The sequence below is a fragment of the Orycteropus afer genome, unplaced genomic scaffold (genome assembly GCF_000298275.1).
Source record: "Orycteropus afer afer isolate SDZICR_OR568_19922 unplaced genomic scaffold, OryAfe1.0 scaffold00217, whole genome shotgun sequence".
Classification (NCBI taxonomy): Eukaryota; Metazoa; Chordata; class Mammalia; order Tubulidentata; family Orycteropodidae; genus Orycteropus; species Orycteropus afer.
Genome location: NW_006921804.1, coordinates 2,484,832 through 2,500,161, shown reverse-complemented (window position 1 = coordinate 2,500,161; position 15,330 = coordinate 2,484,832). Strand labels below are relative to the sequence as shown.

Genomic DNA, 15,330 nt, shown 5'->3' with positions numbered 1-15,330 from the left:
TTTGCATTCCAATCACCAGTAATGATCTTGATTGCATGTTTGGTCAATTTCAGGATGCAAAAGTTGGTAAAAAAAATATTCAATTCTTTGTCTTTTGGTTTTGGTGGTTGGTGCTAAATATGAGCAATAATTAGTTGGTCTTCCTTTTGTTGTTGTTATGTGCCATCGAGTCAGCCCTGACTCATAGCGACCCCTTCTTGGGTTTCCGAGGCAGTATCACTACGGAAGTAGGATTGCCCAACCTTCCTTTTAGGTGTATGGATATTATCCTATCATTGACAACACTGTACTTCAGGATAGATCTTAAAACATTCTTCGTGACTATAAATGCCACGCCATTCCTCTTCAGTTAGTCACTCTTGGCATAGTATATCAGATGGCTATCTGATTCAAAACGGCCAAAATCAGTCCAAGTCCGCTCACTAATGCCTAGGATGTTGATGTCTATGTGTTCATTTCTGACAACTGCCAATTTTCCTAGGTTCATAGTTCATACGTTCTGTGTTCCAATTATTAGTGGATTCTGGCAGCTGTTTCTTCTCATTTTGAGTTGTGCCACATCAGCAAATGTAGATCCCGAAAACTTTACTCTATCCACATCATTAAGGTCATCTCTACTTTGAGGAGGTATCTCTTGCCCAGTCGTATTTTGAGTGCCTTTCAGTCTGAGGGACTCATCTTCCAGCACTATATCAGACATAGTTTAGGGCTGTTCCTATACTTTTCCAGTACTATATCAGAGTGTTTTGCTGTTATTCATGAGGTTAGCACTGGCTGTGGTAGTTATATTTGTGTCAACTTGGCTGGGCCTGGTTGAGTGGCTGGGTAGCTAGTGGTAGTTATTCCCCATGATGAGACTGATAATCAACTCCATGGTGGGAACTACCACAAGCAGCTCAGTGGCTGCCTTTGGGATGTGGTCTGATTCCTGTATATAAGGAGAAGCCTTGGGAATAGTCTCTAGCCTAGGGCACGCTTGGACCCTGCATGCAGCCGTGTTGTTGCTTAGCAGCCTGCTATGCCAACCTTGGGACTTACAATGGACTTAAGTTAATGACCTGCCTTGTGGTCTGGTAATATTGGGACTGTGCCTTTTTATTTGACAATCCTGGGGCTTCTCAGCCTCAGCAGTCAGCAGCTGTCTGAGTGAAGAAACACCTCTAGCTCCAGTGGGCCAGGAGCAGAAGGCAGAGCTGGACCCCAAGGCTGAGAGGCTTTCACCCAGCCCCTAGAGCCTGGCACTTTGAACTTGGATTTAAAGCCTCCAAATTGTAAGAATAAACTCCTGTTTGTTACGGTCATCCCATTTGTGGTATATTTCTGTCAGAGTGGCACTAGGTAACCAGAACATGGGCCAATTCTTTGAGAAGAAGATGGCCCCTTCCTTTTCCAAGTCTGTCTTAGTCTGGAAGCTGCTCTGAAACCTGTCCATCATAGGTGACCCTGCTGGTATTTGAAATACCGGTGGCACAGTTTCCAGACTCAAAGAAACATGCAAGCCACCACAGCACAACAAATTGACAGATGAGTGGTATTCTTCTTCAGTAAGGGCTTGCTTATCCAGAGCCTCTTCTCTTTCCATCTAAAGCTGGTGACTAGTTTTCATGCTTCATTAAAGAATGTGGTTGGGACATAGACCAATATTGCTTTATATCTACAGATCGTTTTGGGGAGTATTGATATTTTCACATTAAGTTTTCTTACCCATGGGCATGGATTTTCCATTTATGCAGACATATTTTGGTTTCTTTTGTGTGTTTTGTAGTTTTCTTTGTACAGGTCTTTTACATCCCTGGTTAGATTTATTCCTAAGTATTTTATCTACTGGGGGACTATCGTAAATTGTAATCATTTTCCTGATTTCCTATCTCAAGTTCTACTTGTTAGTGTAGATGAATCCAACTGACTTTTGTATGTTGATTATGTAGCCTCATACTTTGCTAGATCCTATTATTTCCAGTAGTTTCCTTGTGGAATGTCTGTGATTTTTTATGTATAGAATCTGTGAAAAGGGGTACTTCTGCTTTTTTTCTTACCAATTTGAATGCCATTTATTTCCTTTCCTTACTGCTTTAGCTGTAACTTCCAGTACAATGATGAATAAAGGTGGTGATAAAGGACATCCTGTCTGGTTCTCATTCTCAAAAGGAATGGTTTCAGTCTCTCTCCATTGAGAATACAGTTGCTGTTGATTTTGTATAAATCTCTTTTATTATGTTGAGGAATTTCCCTTCTATTCCTATTATGCTTTTTTACTTTTAGGGTTTTACGTAGAACGTTATGTGTACATTTAGTTTCACTACCCATTCACCATGCCCAACCCTAACGCAGTCTATTCCCCTCCCTGTCCAGTAACTCTCCCCCTGTGCCCCTCATAGTTATGCACTCTTGTTCGTCTTGCATTTCCTCCATGTGAATGTTACCCCTCTGATGCCCTGTGGTCTATTGCTCTAATGGATGTATTTCCATAGAGTATGTGGGTACATCACCCTGGACTGAGTGGTCTGCATGTATATCTGAGAGCCAGTGAGTTTTATTCCAGGTCCAAAATGTATCCCAGGGCCATAGTACTGGGGGGTCTCACTGGACTCCATCCGACCAGTAATTCCAGTCATTATTGAGTTTTTGGATTTTGTTCCACCTTTTTTTAATGGTAATGCAGTATTGTAGGCACACTGGTTGGTATTAGCATCTGTCGTCTATCTCCTATGTGCACAATTCAGTGTCCGCCCTTTTCCTAATGCTATCATGGTGGTGACAGACTCTTTCCATATATCCCTCCCCTTACTCATGTCAGTGTGTGGGGCCCAACTAGCCTGGAATTAATCCCTCCCCACCCTTCCCCACCCCTGTAACCTATAAAATGAGTTCCCTTTTGTAAGCAAACACTTTGTTGTCTTTTTACAGTAATGGGCTCATACAGTTTTTGTCCTTCTGTGACTGACAAAGCATAATGTCCTCCTCCAGGCTCATCCATGTTGTGAGATGATTCATGTATCTCTCAATGTTTTTTAATGTAGCATAGTATTCCATTGTGTGTATGTACCATAATTTGGTTATCCACTCCTCTGTTCATTGGCATTTAGATGGTTTCCATCTCTTTGCTATACTGAATTATGCTGTGATGAATACAGGTGTATATATGTCTGTCCATGTGCTGTCCCTCACCTCTTTAGGATATATTTCTAGTAATGGAATTGCTAGTTCAAATAGTATATCTATTTTCAGTTTTTTAAGGAAATGCCATACCATACGCCACAATGGTTATATCATTTTACAATCACACCAGCAGTGCACAAGAGTTCCAATCTCTCTGCAACCAGTATATCATCTTTGGTGAAGTTTCTGTTCAAGTCTTTTGCCCATTTGTGAATTGGTTTATTTGTCTTTTTGGTGTTGAGGTGTTGAAGTTTTCTATAGATTTTGAAGATAAGTCCTTATCAGGTATGTCATAGGCAAATATTTTCTCCCCATCTGTAGGTATTCTTTTTATCCTTTTGATGAAGTCTTTTGACGAGCATTAAGAATTTAATTTTTAAAAGGTCCCAGTCATCTAGCTTCTCTTCTATCTCCTGTGCATTCTAGGTTATGCTTGATAGCATATTTATGCCACAAATTAGGGCCCCCCAGATTTGCACCTATTTTATCTTTGATGAATTTTATAGTTTTGGGTTTTACATTTAAGTCTTTGATCCACCTTGAGTCTGTTTTTGTATATGGGGTCAGTTATGAGTCTTGTTTCATTTTTCTAGAGGTGGATACCAGTTTTGCTAGCACCATTTGTTAAAGAGGCTGTCTCTTCCCCACTTAATGGGTTTTGGATCTTTGTCAAAGATCAGCTGTCCACAGATGGATGAGTCTATATCTGGATATTCGATTCTGCTCCATTCGTCTATCATTGTACCAATACCATGCTGTTTTGACTACTGTGGCTGTATAGTAGTTCTTAAGATCTGGGAGTGTGAGACCTCCCACTTTGTTCTTCTTCAGAAGTGCTATAATATAGCTATAATGCTGCCTACAAGAGACCCATCTTAGATACAAAGATAAAAACAAATTAAGAGTTGTTGAGTGGCAATATTAATTTCTTACAAAATAGACATTAATATGAAAAACAATTGTAAAAGAAAAAGAAGGGATATGATACTGAAAGGGTCAAATGACAAACAAGACATTACGACAATAAATATTTGTGCACCCAATGAAAGCGCTTCAAAATACATGAAGCAAATATTAATTGAATTAAAAGGTACAATAGACAACTCTACAATAGTAGTAGGAGACTTTTAACACACCATTCTCAAAGAGGGACAAGGTCAAATAAAAAAAAAAAACTCAACAAAGATACAGAAGAACTCAACAATACAATCAACCAACTCAAGCTCATAGACATATACAGAGCATTCTACCCAACAAAAGCACAATTCACATTCTTCTCCAGTGCACATGGATCCTTCTCCAGAATAGATCATATGTTAGGACATGAAATAAGTCTCAATAAATTCAAAAGCACTGAAACACTACAAAGCATCTTCTTGGACCACAATGCTATAAAATTAGAAATTAATAATAGGAAGATCAAAGAAAAAACATCAAGCATGTGGAAGCTGAACAATTCACTGCTCAAAAATTACTGGGTAATGTTGCTGTTGTTGTTGTTGTGTGCCGTCGAGTCGGATCCGACTCATAGTGACACCTCCTTAGGTTTCTGAGGCAGTATCACTACGGAAGTAGATTGCCCCATCTGGGTAATAGAACAAATAAAAACTGAACTAAAAAAAATTCCTAGAAACAAATGAGAATGAAGATACATCATACCAAAACCTATGGGACACAGCAAAAGCAGAACTCAGAGGACAGTTTATAGCAATAAATGCATACATCAAAAAGGAGGAAAGAAACAAAATGAACACTCTAACTCATCAACTCTAACAACTAGTAAAAGAACAACAGAAGAATCCTACAGTATCTAGAAGTAAGGAAATTATAAAGATCAGAGCAGGAATAAATGAAACAGAAAACAAATAAACCACAGAGAAAATCAACATAACAAAAAGCTGGTTCTTCAAAAGATTAACAAAATCAATAAATCACTGGCACATCTAACAAAAGAAAAGAAAGGAAGATTCAAGTCACAAGAACTGTAAATGAAAAGGGTGTCATCACAACAGAACGAACTGAAATAAAAAAGATACTGACAGAATATTATGAAAAACTGTACTCCAACAAATTTGAGAACTGAGACAAGATGGACAAGTTTCTAGAATCACAAGACCTACCTAAACTATCCCACTCCCAGATAGAATACTTGAACAGACCTATAACATAAGAAGAAATCAAGCAGGTCATAAAAAAACTTCCCACAAAGAAAAATCCTGGCCCTGATGGCTTCACTGGAGAATTTTACCAAATATTTAGATTAGTGGTGACACCTATACTACTCAAGCTATTCCAGAACATAGAAAAGGATTTTGGAATACTCCCAAACTAATTTTATGAAGCAAGCATAACATTAATACCAAAACCAGGGAAAGACACCACTAAAAAGGAAAACTACAGACCAATATCCCTCATGAACACAGATGCAAGAATATTTAGCAAAATTCTAGCCAACAGAATCCAACAAAATACCAAAAAATTAATACATCCTGACCCAGTGGGATTCATACCAGATTTGCAAGGGTGGTTCGACATCAGAAAAACAATCAATGTGATCCACCACATAAACAAAACAAAAGAACCATATGATTATATCATTCGATGCAGAAAAGGCACTTAAAATCCAACACCCATTCCTGTTCAGAACTCTCAGTAAAATAGGGATAGAAGGGAAATTCCTCAACATAATAAAAGGTATACATGCAAAGCCAATGGCCAACTTATTTATTAATGGAGAATGACTCAAGGCATTCCCCTTACGAATGGGAACCAGACAGGGATGCCCTCTATTACCCCTTCTGCTCTTTTTTTTTAAATCAGGAAGAGGTGTTAGACTTTATCAAATGCCTTTTCTGTGCTGACTGAGATCATGTAATTTTCTAATTTATGTGTTGGATTATGTTGAGTTTCTAATGCTGAGCCATCCTTGAACACCTGCTATGAATCTCACTTGGTAATGATGTATTATATTTTTACATGCTGTTGAACTCTATTGGCTAGAATTTTGTTGAGAAGTTTTGCATCTATATTCAAGATAATAGTCTGTGTGTGTGTGTGTGTGTGTTTGGTGTGTGTTATCTTTGTCTGGATTTGTTATCAGTTACACTGGCTTCACAGAATGAATTTGGGATTGTTTCTTCCTTTTCTATGCTCTGTAAGAATCTGAGTTGCTGAGGTGAGAGTTTTTCTTTGAATAATTGGTAGAATTCTCCAGTGAAGCATCTGGGCCAGCGCTCTCTTTTTTTTTGTTGTTGGGAATTTTTGTTTATTTCTTCACTCTTTTCTTTTGTTCTGTTTAGTTTTTGTACCTCACATTGAGTTAGTTTAGATAGTGTTTTTCCTCTAAGTTTTCAAATTGGTGGGAGTACAATTTTCCATAATATTTTGTTAAGATTCTTTTTATTTTAGTTGGTTTTGTTGTAATGCCATCCATATAATTTCTTATTTGGGTTCTTTGGTTCTTTTCCTGCTTTTCATTTATCAATTTGGCCAGTGGTTTGCCAATATTATTGATCCTTTCAAAGAATCAACTTCTGCTCTTGTGGATTCTATTATTTTTCTGTTCTCTGGTTCATTACTTATGCTCTAATCTTCCTTCCTTTTTTTCTGGTGACAGTGGGGTTCTTTTGTTGCTCTCTTTCTAGTTGTTCAAATTGCAGGGTTAATGTTTTGATTTTGGCCCTGTCTTCTTTTTTCAGGGTGTTATTCCTATAAACTTACCTCTAAGCACTTCCTTGGCTTTGTCCCATAGGTTCTGGTATGTTGTGTTTCCATTCCTGTTTGATCCTAAATTTTTTTTTTTTTTTTAAATTGCCCAGTGATTTTAAGTAAGGTGTTTTTCAATTTCCATGTATTATTTTCTTTGCTTTTCCTTTTACTGATTTATACTTTTACAGTGGTGTGATCAGAGAAAATGTTTTGAATTTTATTAAGGCTTGCTTTGTGGCCTAAAATGTCATTATTCTGGAGAATGATCCATGTGTGCTAGAAAATAATGTGTAACTTTCTGCTCTTGAATGGAGTGTTCTCTAGAAGTCTATGAAGTCAAGTTGATTGACTGTAGTATTTAGATCTTCTGTATCTTCACTCAGTTTTTTTCTAGTTGTTCTTTCACCAAAAGTGGTTATGTTGAAGACTGAAACTATTACTGCAGAACTCTCAATTTTTTGTTTTAATATATCTGAATAGGCAGGGCATGAATGCTACTATCGTCTGGCCACATTGGGACTCTCACCAACTTTCTCCAGGTGGGTGGGGGAGCAGCTGGGTGTAGGATCAATGAGTCTGTTTGCTGGTATTGCATAGTAGTGGAAGGTGCAGCTTGTATTGCTGGTGATGTGCCCCACTGGACAGTTACCTGGGCATGGGTGCAAGGAGTCTTCACTGATCACTGGGTTGAGTGTTGTGTGTGCACATTTGTGTGTCAGTGGAGGGACGGACAAGGACTGCCAGTCTGTGGGCCCCTGGTGTGGGTGGCTGGGGCTTAGGAGAGCTCACCACCACACTGCAGGCCTCTCATTCTGGTATCCAAGTGGAGAGGCTGGCATCACTGATCACAGATGCCTGGCACGAGTGGTTGAAGGAAAGAAAGGGCAGGTGCTGCCATTAAGTGAGTTCCTGGCTCAGGAAGTGGGGTAATGGTTGGGGCTGCCAAACTGTGATTGCATACAAGGGATGGGGGTGTGAATTAGGGGAACAGGGGAGCATGACAGGTCTGTGGGCCTCCAGCAGAAGGGACTTGGAAGAGTGGTAGTGGATGAGCTGAGTGAATTTAACTTTCACAGGGAAGCACACTTGCCTTGTTCTGAACAAGGTGCAGTTACTCCTGCTTGGCTATACCAGGTGACAGAGGCTTTAGCTATGGACACTGCTTCTTTGGCTCAATATGGCTCTGCCATGCAGGTTCAGCTTGCAGAGAAACAGTGATCTATAATTCATCTTGTCTGCTATTTCTGTGGTCTCTCCTTTCACCTGGCACTCAGTCCAATTCTTTAGGCTTGTCTTTGATGCTCAGGGTTCCAAAATTGTCACCTATATTCAATTCATTGTTTTCTCAGGTGTGTTTTTAAGAGGGATGTTATGGGGTATCTGAATACATCACCATCTTGGACGGCCTCCTCCCATTTCTTTCTTGGCTCCCAGAAATCTAACAACTATTACATAGAAAATGCTCTCAGATCAAAGACAACCTAATTGACACCTTCCATTGACTAATCTCTATAGCATTTGATACTCTTTACTACGATCTTTTTTAAGAAACTCAGTATTTTCACTCTAAACATCATCTTTTCTCATGGCTTAAATGATCATTTATGTAAAACTTAAGTTTCAGGCTATACCTCTGGAGCTAAACATCCATATATTTCACTAAAATCAGCTGCTGTCAAGTGGATTCTAACTCAAGATGACCTATGGACCTATGCTCCATAGGGTTTTCAATGGCTGATTTTTCAGAAGTAAATTGCCAGACCTTTCTTCTGAGGTCCTTCTGCATGGACTCAAAATGCGAATCTTTTAGTTAGCAGTCAAACCTGTTTTCTCTCCTCAGTCTGGCTCTTCTTTTGCATACCCCATTAGACTGAAATGCATCATCACTCAATCAACTACTCAATGACCTGGGAGTCATTCTAAAATTCTCCCCTCTTCTTCTCTATCCTTGGGTCAATGTCTCCTCCATCACTACCTTAGTGCAGGCCCTCAAAATATTGTGCTGGGGCAGTTTTCAAACTGGTCTATCTGATCTCTTTTTTCTAATCCTTCTTTCACATTTCTGCCAATGTACTCGCAGCAAATCATTCTTCTTAAGATCATTAACAACTTCCCATTTCTTATAAGATGAACTTCAAACTCCTTAGAATTTATGTAAGAGCCTTTATGATTAGCCCCTCACCTACCTCTACAGCCACATCTCTTGAAACTTCCCATATCAGTCCATTTTACACTTCCCTAAAGTTACTATTATGACTCCATGTTCTTGCAAAGCTCATTTCTCTGTAAGAAATAGTCTTTACCTATTATTCTTTGCACATTAAACTCACTTCTCCTTCTCAGCCCCTCTTAAGTCAATCCCTCATTCTTCTCCCCAAAATACATTTTGAGTATCTTAATCACAGGAGTGCACAATAATTGATATATCTGTGGTCTCCATTGAACTGTGAATTCTGAGTCTAGAAATTATATCTTATTCCTGGTTACAACCCTTGTACCTGACACAGAACAGTCACAAAATAAATGGTTACTGGATTAAGAGCTCATGGTAAGAAAAGAAATTAAAAACATAATGTTTTACCTAAAGAAAACAAATTCTAACTTTCAAAGTGATCAAATTAGGAAAGATCTCATGCTTCAGTTTTTTCCTTAGTATTTTCTTTTAATCTTTTTTCTGTTAAAAGAACAGCTAAAGTTGTTTTCATGTCTACCTGAAAAAAATGTATTAAGTGTTATAATGAAGTTGTACCTCCATCTACTTATCAAGAGTGAAGAAGATGAAGATATTACATGATAGAGATCAGTTAACAGAAGAATTTGTACTTCAGAAAGGTGTTAAAATATTATTATTATTTTAAGAATAAGATTTTTTTTTTTTTTTTTAAAGACAGGTTCTTATTCTTAAAGCAGATATTTTTATATAAAGATTTCCCAAGTCTCTCTCTCATTCCCTATGGACTTTCAAACCAGGCCCACATTCATTCTTGATTTCACCCCAACTCATGTAACATTGATGCCCATGCAGATGATACATTCAACAACCTGACCCATCATCTCCTTCATCTCAATGGCTCCATTCTCAGTAAGCTTTTCCTCCCCCTCAAAACTCTTAAATTAGAGGCCTCAAACTCAAATGTTTCCTATTCAAGCATGCTGCTAAAATAATTCAAGTAGGCAAGATATAGCAAACAACAAGAAATAGTGAAGACTAAAGAGAACTAAAGAATGCATGTTCCAGTTAATGAAGGCGGGCACTACTGAGAGTCCCAGCCTTCATTACCAACCAACAAGACTCCACTGTTGCCTGATACTCTGATTTTCATTTTTTAAAAAGAGAAAGAGTTATAATTTTGGGTGAAATCTCCAAAATTTTAAGTTTTAGCAATTATTTAATTAAAAATAACAACTCTAAATCATCACAAAGGGTCAGCTAACAGTTTTTAACCTCTAAATATTATATTTTCTCAGAGCTGTCCAAGGTCTCTCCAAAGGGAAATATCATTCTTTATGACTCTACTATATGTATTGACAATTCATAAGAATATACAGTCCATTTTGTTACAGCACATATTTCTGTATGGTGGTATGATTAGTATACAATTGGTCAACAGAAAAATGATACCAGGATAATATAGAAATTGTGTTGGTTCACACATAATTTTTCAGAGCACACTAATGTTTTGCAAAATCAAGTTAGTAGTGGGACAAAGAATACAGTGCCACAAACTAAACACAGCAACCCATGAAGCACTACAATTCTGTTTAGAATACACATTCATCCCATATTCTTCCTCTTGGCTCCATTTGACCACAGGCTTTCTTCCAAGTGCTTATTGTGTGTTTTTCCCCAAACTTCATGCAAAACAAACAAACACAGAACAATAAACCAGAATCCGCTATCTCTACTGCACTTATCTGTCAATGACATCCTTTTGTGTCCACAGTTGAGGAGCTTCAATGCTTCTTTATACACCCTTCTAAGAAGCTACCTTCACTTTTTACTAAAAGCTAAATTCCTATGTTTATTCTAGTATTTATTCATTTATTACTAAGAACTTTAACATGTCTTTTGAACTGCTGTTGGTATTTCTTAGAATTTTCCTGGTATTACAAAGTTATGTAAGTTTTGAGAATCTGCTAACTCTATGCCTTCCACCCCAAGCCCTTTTATTTTTAGTCAATGATACCATTAAAGATTTTCAAAAATTCACAGTGAAGTGCTTGTATCTCTAGTCCAACTTCTCCACTGAACTCTAGACCTACATTTCCAAATGTCTGCTAACAGCTTCTCTTTGAGTGTTCTATAAAGCACCTTAAACTTTATATACTTTAAAAGCAAATGTTTGTTTCCCCTAAATTAGGTCTCTTATGATCTCTGTCTTAGTAACATGACACCACCAATTCTCCAAATATTCATTCAGAAACCTGCCACCAACCTAGTCTAAAGCCATCATCTCATCTAGAGTACTCCAACAGCCTACTAAATGGCTTCCATATAACTATTTTTTTGTGCTCTCTAATGCAGTGTTCAAAACAGGAAACAGAATGTTCTTTTAAAAATGCAAATCCATAAACAATATTTTCCTGCCTAGAAAGGATTGCTCTTAGTAATAAAATCCAAAATCATTAACATATTGTCTGGCTTGATCTTTCCTTCCTTCTTTTCCTTTCCTTTTTACTCAACTCTCACATTTTTCTCTTTTGTACTCCCTGCTCCTACCACAGAACTTTTTTTTCTTTCCAGATTCTCTATTATCTAAGCTTTTCTCCAGTTCAGGATATTCAAACTTACTCTTCACTCAACCCCCAACTTAAGAAGCTGATGGCTTCTCATCCATCCAGTCCTCAATTTTTTCATCCTTAGGCAATTGTTAAGATCTCTATCTCAAGAAAACCCTTCTCCTTATTCTTTACCATAACACTATTTTATTTACTTTACAGCATTTTTCTCAATTATGCTATTATTGTTTGCTTATCACTGTATTGTTTATCTTCCTTCACTAAGATGTAAGTTAGCTAGTGCAGGCTTGTATCTTTCCTTTCTGTCTAAGGCATTTGAGTGCTAACCAGAAGGCTGCTGGTTCAAACCCACCAGCCACTTCTTGGAAGGAAGGTTGGGCAATTTACTGCTGTAGTGATACTGCCTCAGAAACCCAAGGACGGATTGCTATGAGTCGGATCAGACTCGACGGCAGTGAGTAGATACCAGTGACCAGAAAAGTGCTGGTTAAGCTTCAGATTCATTAACTGTTTTGCTAAATAAATGACTGACTGACTGAATGAATGGAATTGTTTACCTGGCTCACTGTGCTCATCCTTCATGTTCCAGTTTAGGGTGACTTTCTCAGGGGAGTCTTCTCTAAGTCAGGCCATCCATCTCATGCTCTCATAGAAACCTGTACACACATATACACACAAACACTCTCTCTCTCTCTCACATCACCATTTTCATGATTTTAGGGTGTAATTTTTTTTGTTTATATCCATCTCTTCTTTGTTTACATCCATTCCACAAGAACAATGAACTTGTGTGCCTTGTTTCTTATTATATAACAAAACCAAAGTCATTGCCATCGAGTCGGATCTGACTCATAGTGACCCCTCCTTGGGTTTCCAAGGTAGCATCAATATATGGAAGTAGATTGCCCAATCTTCCTTCTGAGGAGTGGCTGGTGGGTTTGAACTGCCAGTCTTCTGGTTAGCAGTCAGATGCCTTAGGCCACCAGAGCTCTTTATTATGTAACAAGGGCCTACAAAGTACAATATCTGGAAGGAAACAAACTAAGCCAGTTACTGTTGGGTTGATTCCGAATTAACAGCAATCCTATTTGCTTCAGAATAGAACTGCACTCTACAGGGTTTTTAATGAATGTGACCTTTTGGAAGCAGACCACCAAGTATTTCTTCCAAGGAGCCTCTGGGTGAATCTGAACCTCCATCCTTTCAGTTAGCAGCCAACTGCTTAACTGTTTATGCCACCTTAGCCAGTAATTGTTGGTTAAATATTTGTCTAAAATTTTTTGAATGAACCCAATTAAAGTTTAAAACTTGTTTTTTCCTCTTTACAACACTTTTTAAAAACTAAAGAGCCCAAAGATTCTCTGCTAAGATAGTTTTTATTTTTCAAAAGTTTAGGAATAATGGAAATCAAGAACAGAAACTCTTTGTCCCTTAGGGATTTATCTTTATCCCTAAAGCAAACATTTTTAATCTGTTGAGGGGATAATAAAAACAATAAATGTGTGCTTAGTATGTGCAAATCACTGAACTAACAACTAGAATTTCATTTACTCACATCTATTATACCTATTATACAACCAAAAAAAAACCCCCAAAAAAACCCCAAACTCACTGTCGTAGAGTCAGTTCTGACTTATAGCAACCCCCACTGGGTTTCCAAGGCAGTAAATCTTTACAGAACTACGTTGCCCCATCTTCCTTCCACAAAGTGGCTGGTGGGTTTGAACTGCCAACCTTCTAGTTAGCAGTCAAATGATTTAGGCATTATGCCACCAGAGCTCCTTATTCCTATTACATAGAGGAGCATGATACTGAGGCTTAGAGAGTTTGACGGTAATGAAGTACAGATTTTCTCTAGAAAGATGCCACAAGTACCAAGCAAAACCAAACCCACCAGGGTTGAGTTGATTCCAACTCATAGCAATCCTATAGGACAAATAACTGCCCCACAAGGCTTCCAAGGTTGTCCTCTTTACAAAACCAGAGTGCTACATCTTTGTTCCACAGAACGGCTATTAGGTTCAAGACACTGAACTTCCAGTTAGGAGCTGAGCACTTAACCACTGTGCCACCAGGGCTTCTTCCCACTAGTATACATATATGCAGTTTTATTTACAGCATCAGAGTGTTCATTGACTTCATAGTGCCAATTTACAAACCCTTTAGGTTTCAGGTCCCTGAAATCTTTGATTTAGAGATATTTTCTGTTTGAATTGTCAATGTTTCCTATTTTTTGTTTCCTATCTTTTGTCTCAGTTCTTAAAAAACTTTCCATACATTACAAATGCATTATCTAGATTTTGTTTCATGTTGTTTTATATATAATTCAAATAGCTTTTATGAAGATAAATGTATCAGACATTAATAAATTACTCTAAGTTTTGATATGGAAGAATGAAGTTCCATCAAAAACAGTCATTTTCACTGAAGTGAACAGTTAAGATAAAAACTAGTACTTTTCTTGAAACTACACTGTTCAGCTGCTGAAATAAAAGCAGAAATATGACTGGCAAAAATAAGATCATACTATTTTTTATGTGGCTAAAATTGATGAGGGCAACAATAATTTCACAACTAATGAGGTCAGTAGCTGATGATTTTATAACATAAACTAATGAAGGTATTTTAATTTAATTACATTTTCAGGTATATATAGCTCCTTTGATTTTATTTTTTCTTTGTAGCATTATAGTGAATAAGGAGCTCTGGTGGCTCAGTGGTTAAGGCATTGGCCTGCTAACCGAAAGATAGGCGGTTCAAACCCACCAGCTGCTCCATGGGAAGGAAAATGAGGCAATCTACTTCCATAAAGATTTATAGCCTTGGAAATCCTATGTGATAGTCACTATGAGTCAGAAGTGACTCCATGGTGGTTGGTTTGGTTTTGATTTTGGTATAGTGGGTATACATTAGCACTGAGATGAGAATGAGTAGAAGGAAAAAAAAACACTTGGGAACCTCAGAGTTCAGCCCCAGAAGTTCTTGACCGCAATTAAGTTACCTTTACTCTTTTTGATTAATAATCAGTAACATCTATCAAAGAATATAACCTAAGGTGCTTAGTTGATAAAAAAGAAAAAACTTACGAACAGCATAATATGGCAACATAAAGAGAATGCCAATTTTAAGATTTGTTTTGGTAGCACCTAATTCTAACCCAAAAGAATTTCATTAAAGGTATAAAATATAGCCTAAAAGTACTCTGGAAATTGAAGTCCCTCTGAATACTGTGTTAAATTTTGTAACATATTGATATTTTTCAATGCCTGGGCTTTTATCAGATATACTGGGTTAACAATATATTCTTCCTGTAAAATGGAAGTATATGTAATTATCAGATTAACCAAAAACCACACTGCCGTCAAGTCGATTCTGACTTACAGCGATCTCTCCTTGGGTTTCTGAGGTGGTATCTCTATGAAAGTAGGCTGCCCAGTCTTCCTTCTGAGGAGTGGCTGGTGGGTTTGAACTGCCAGCCTTCTCGTTAGCAGTCAAATGCCTTAGGCACTATGCCACCAGAGCTTCTATAGTAGCATATTCAGAATTGTTGAAAAGGTTGCAGGGTGGTGTCATATCTGGCTTCCTAGAAGACAGCCTTGCACTGCTGATGGTGACTGCTCCCTCTTGCATACTTGTAAAGTTTAAACAAAAAAATCCAAAGAAAACAAACTCACTGCCTTCAAGTCAAGTTGGTCCGACTCTAAGTGACCCTCCTTGGATCTC

At 37.8% G+C, this 15,330-nt stretch overlaps 1 protein-coding gene across 1 annotated transcript in view; it reads right to left on the bottom strand.

Annotated features, from left to right (window-relative positions):
* ASH1L (ASH1 like histone lysine methyltransferase) overlaps positions 1-15,330 on the bottom strand; it is a 253,198-nt gene that overhangs the window by 180,670 nt on the left and 57,198 nt on the right. The window lies entirely within an intron of this gene.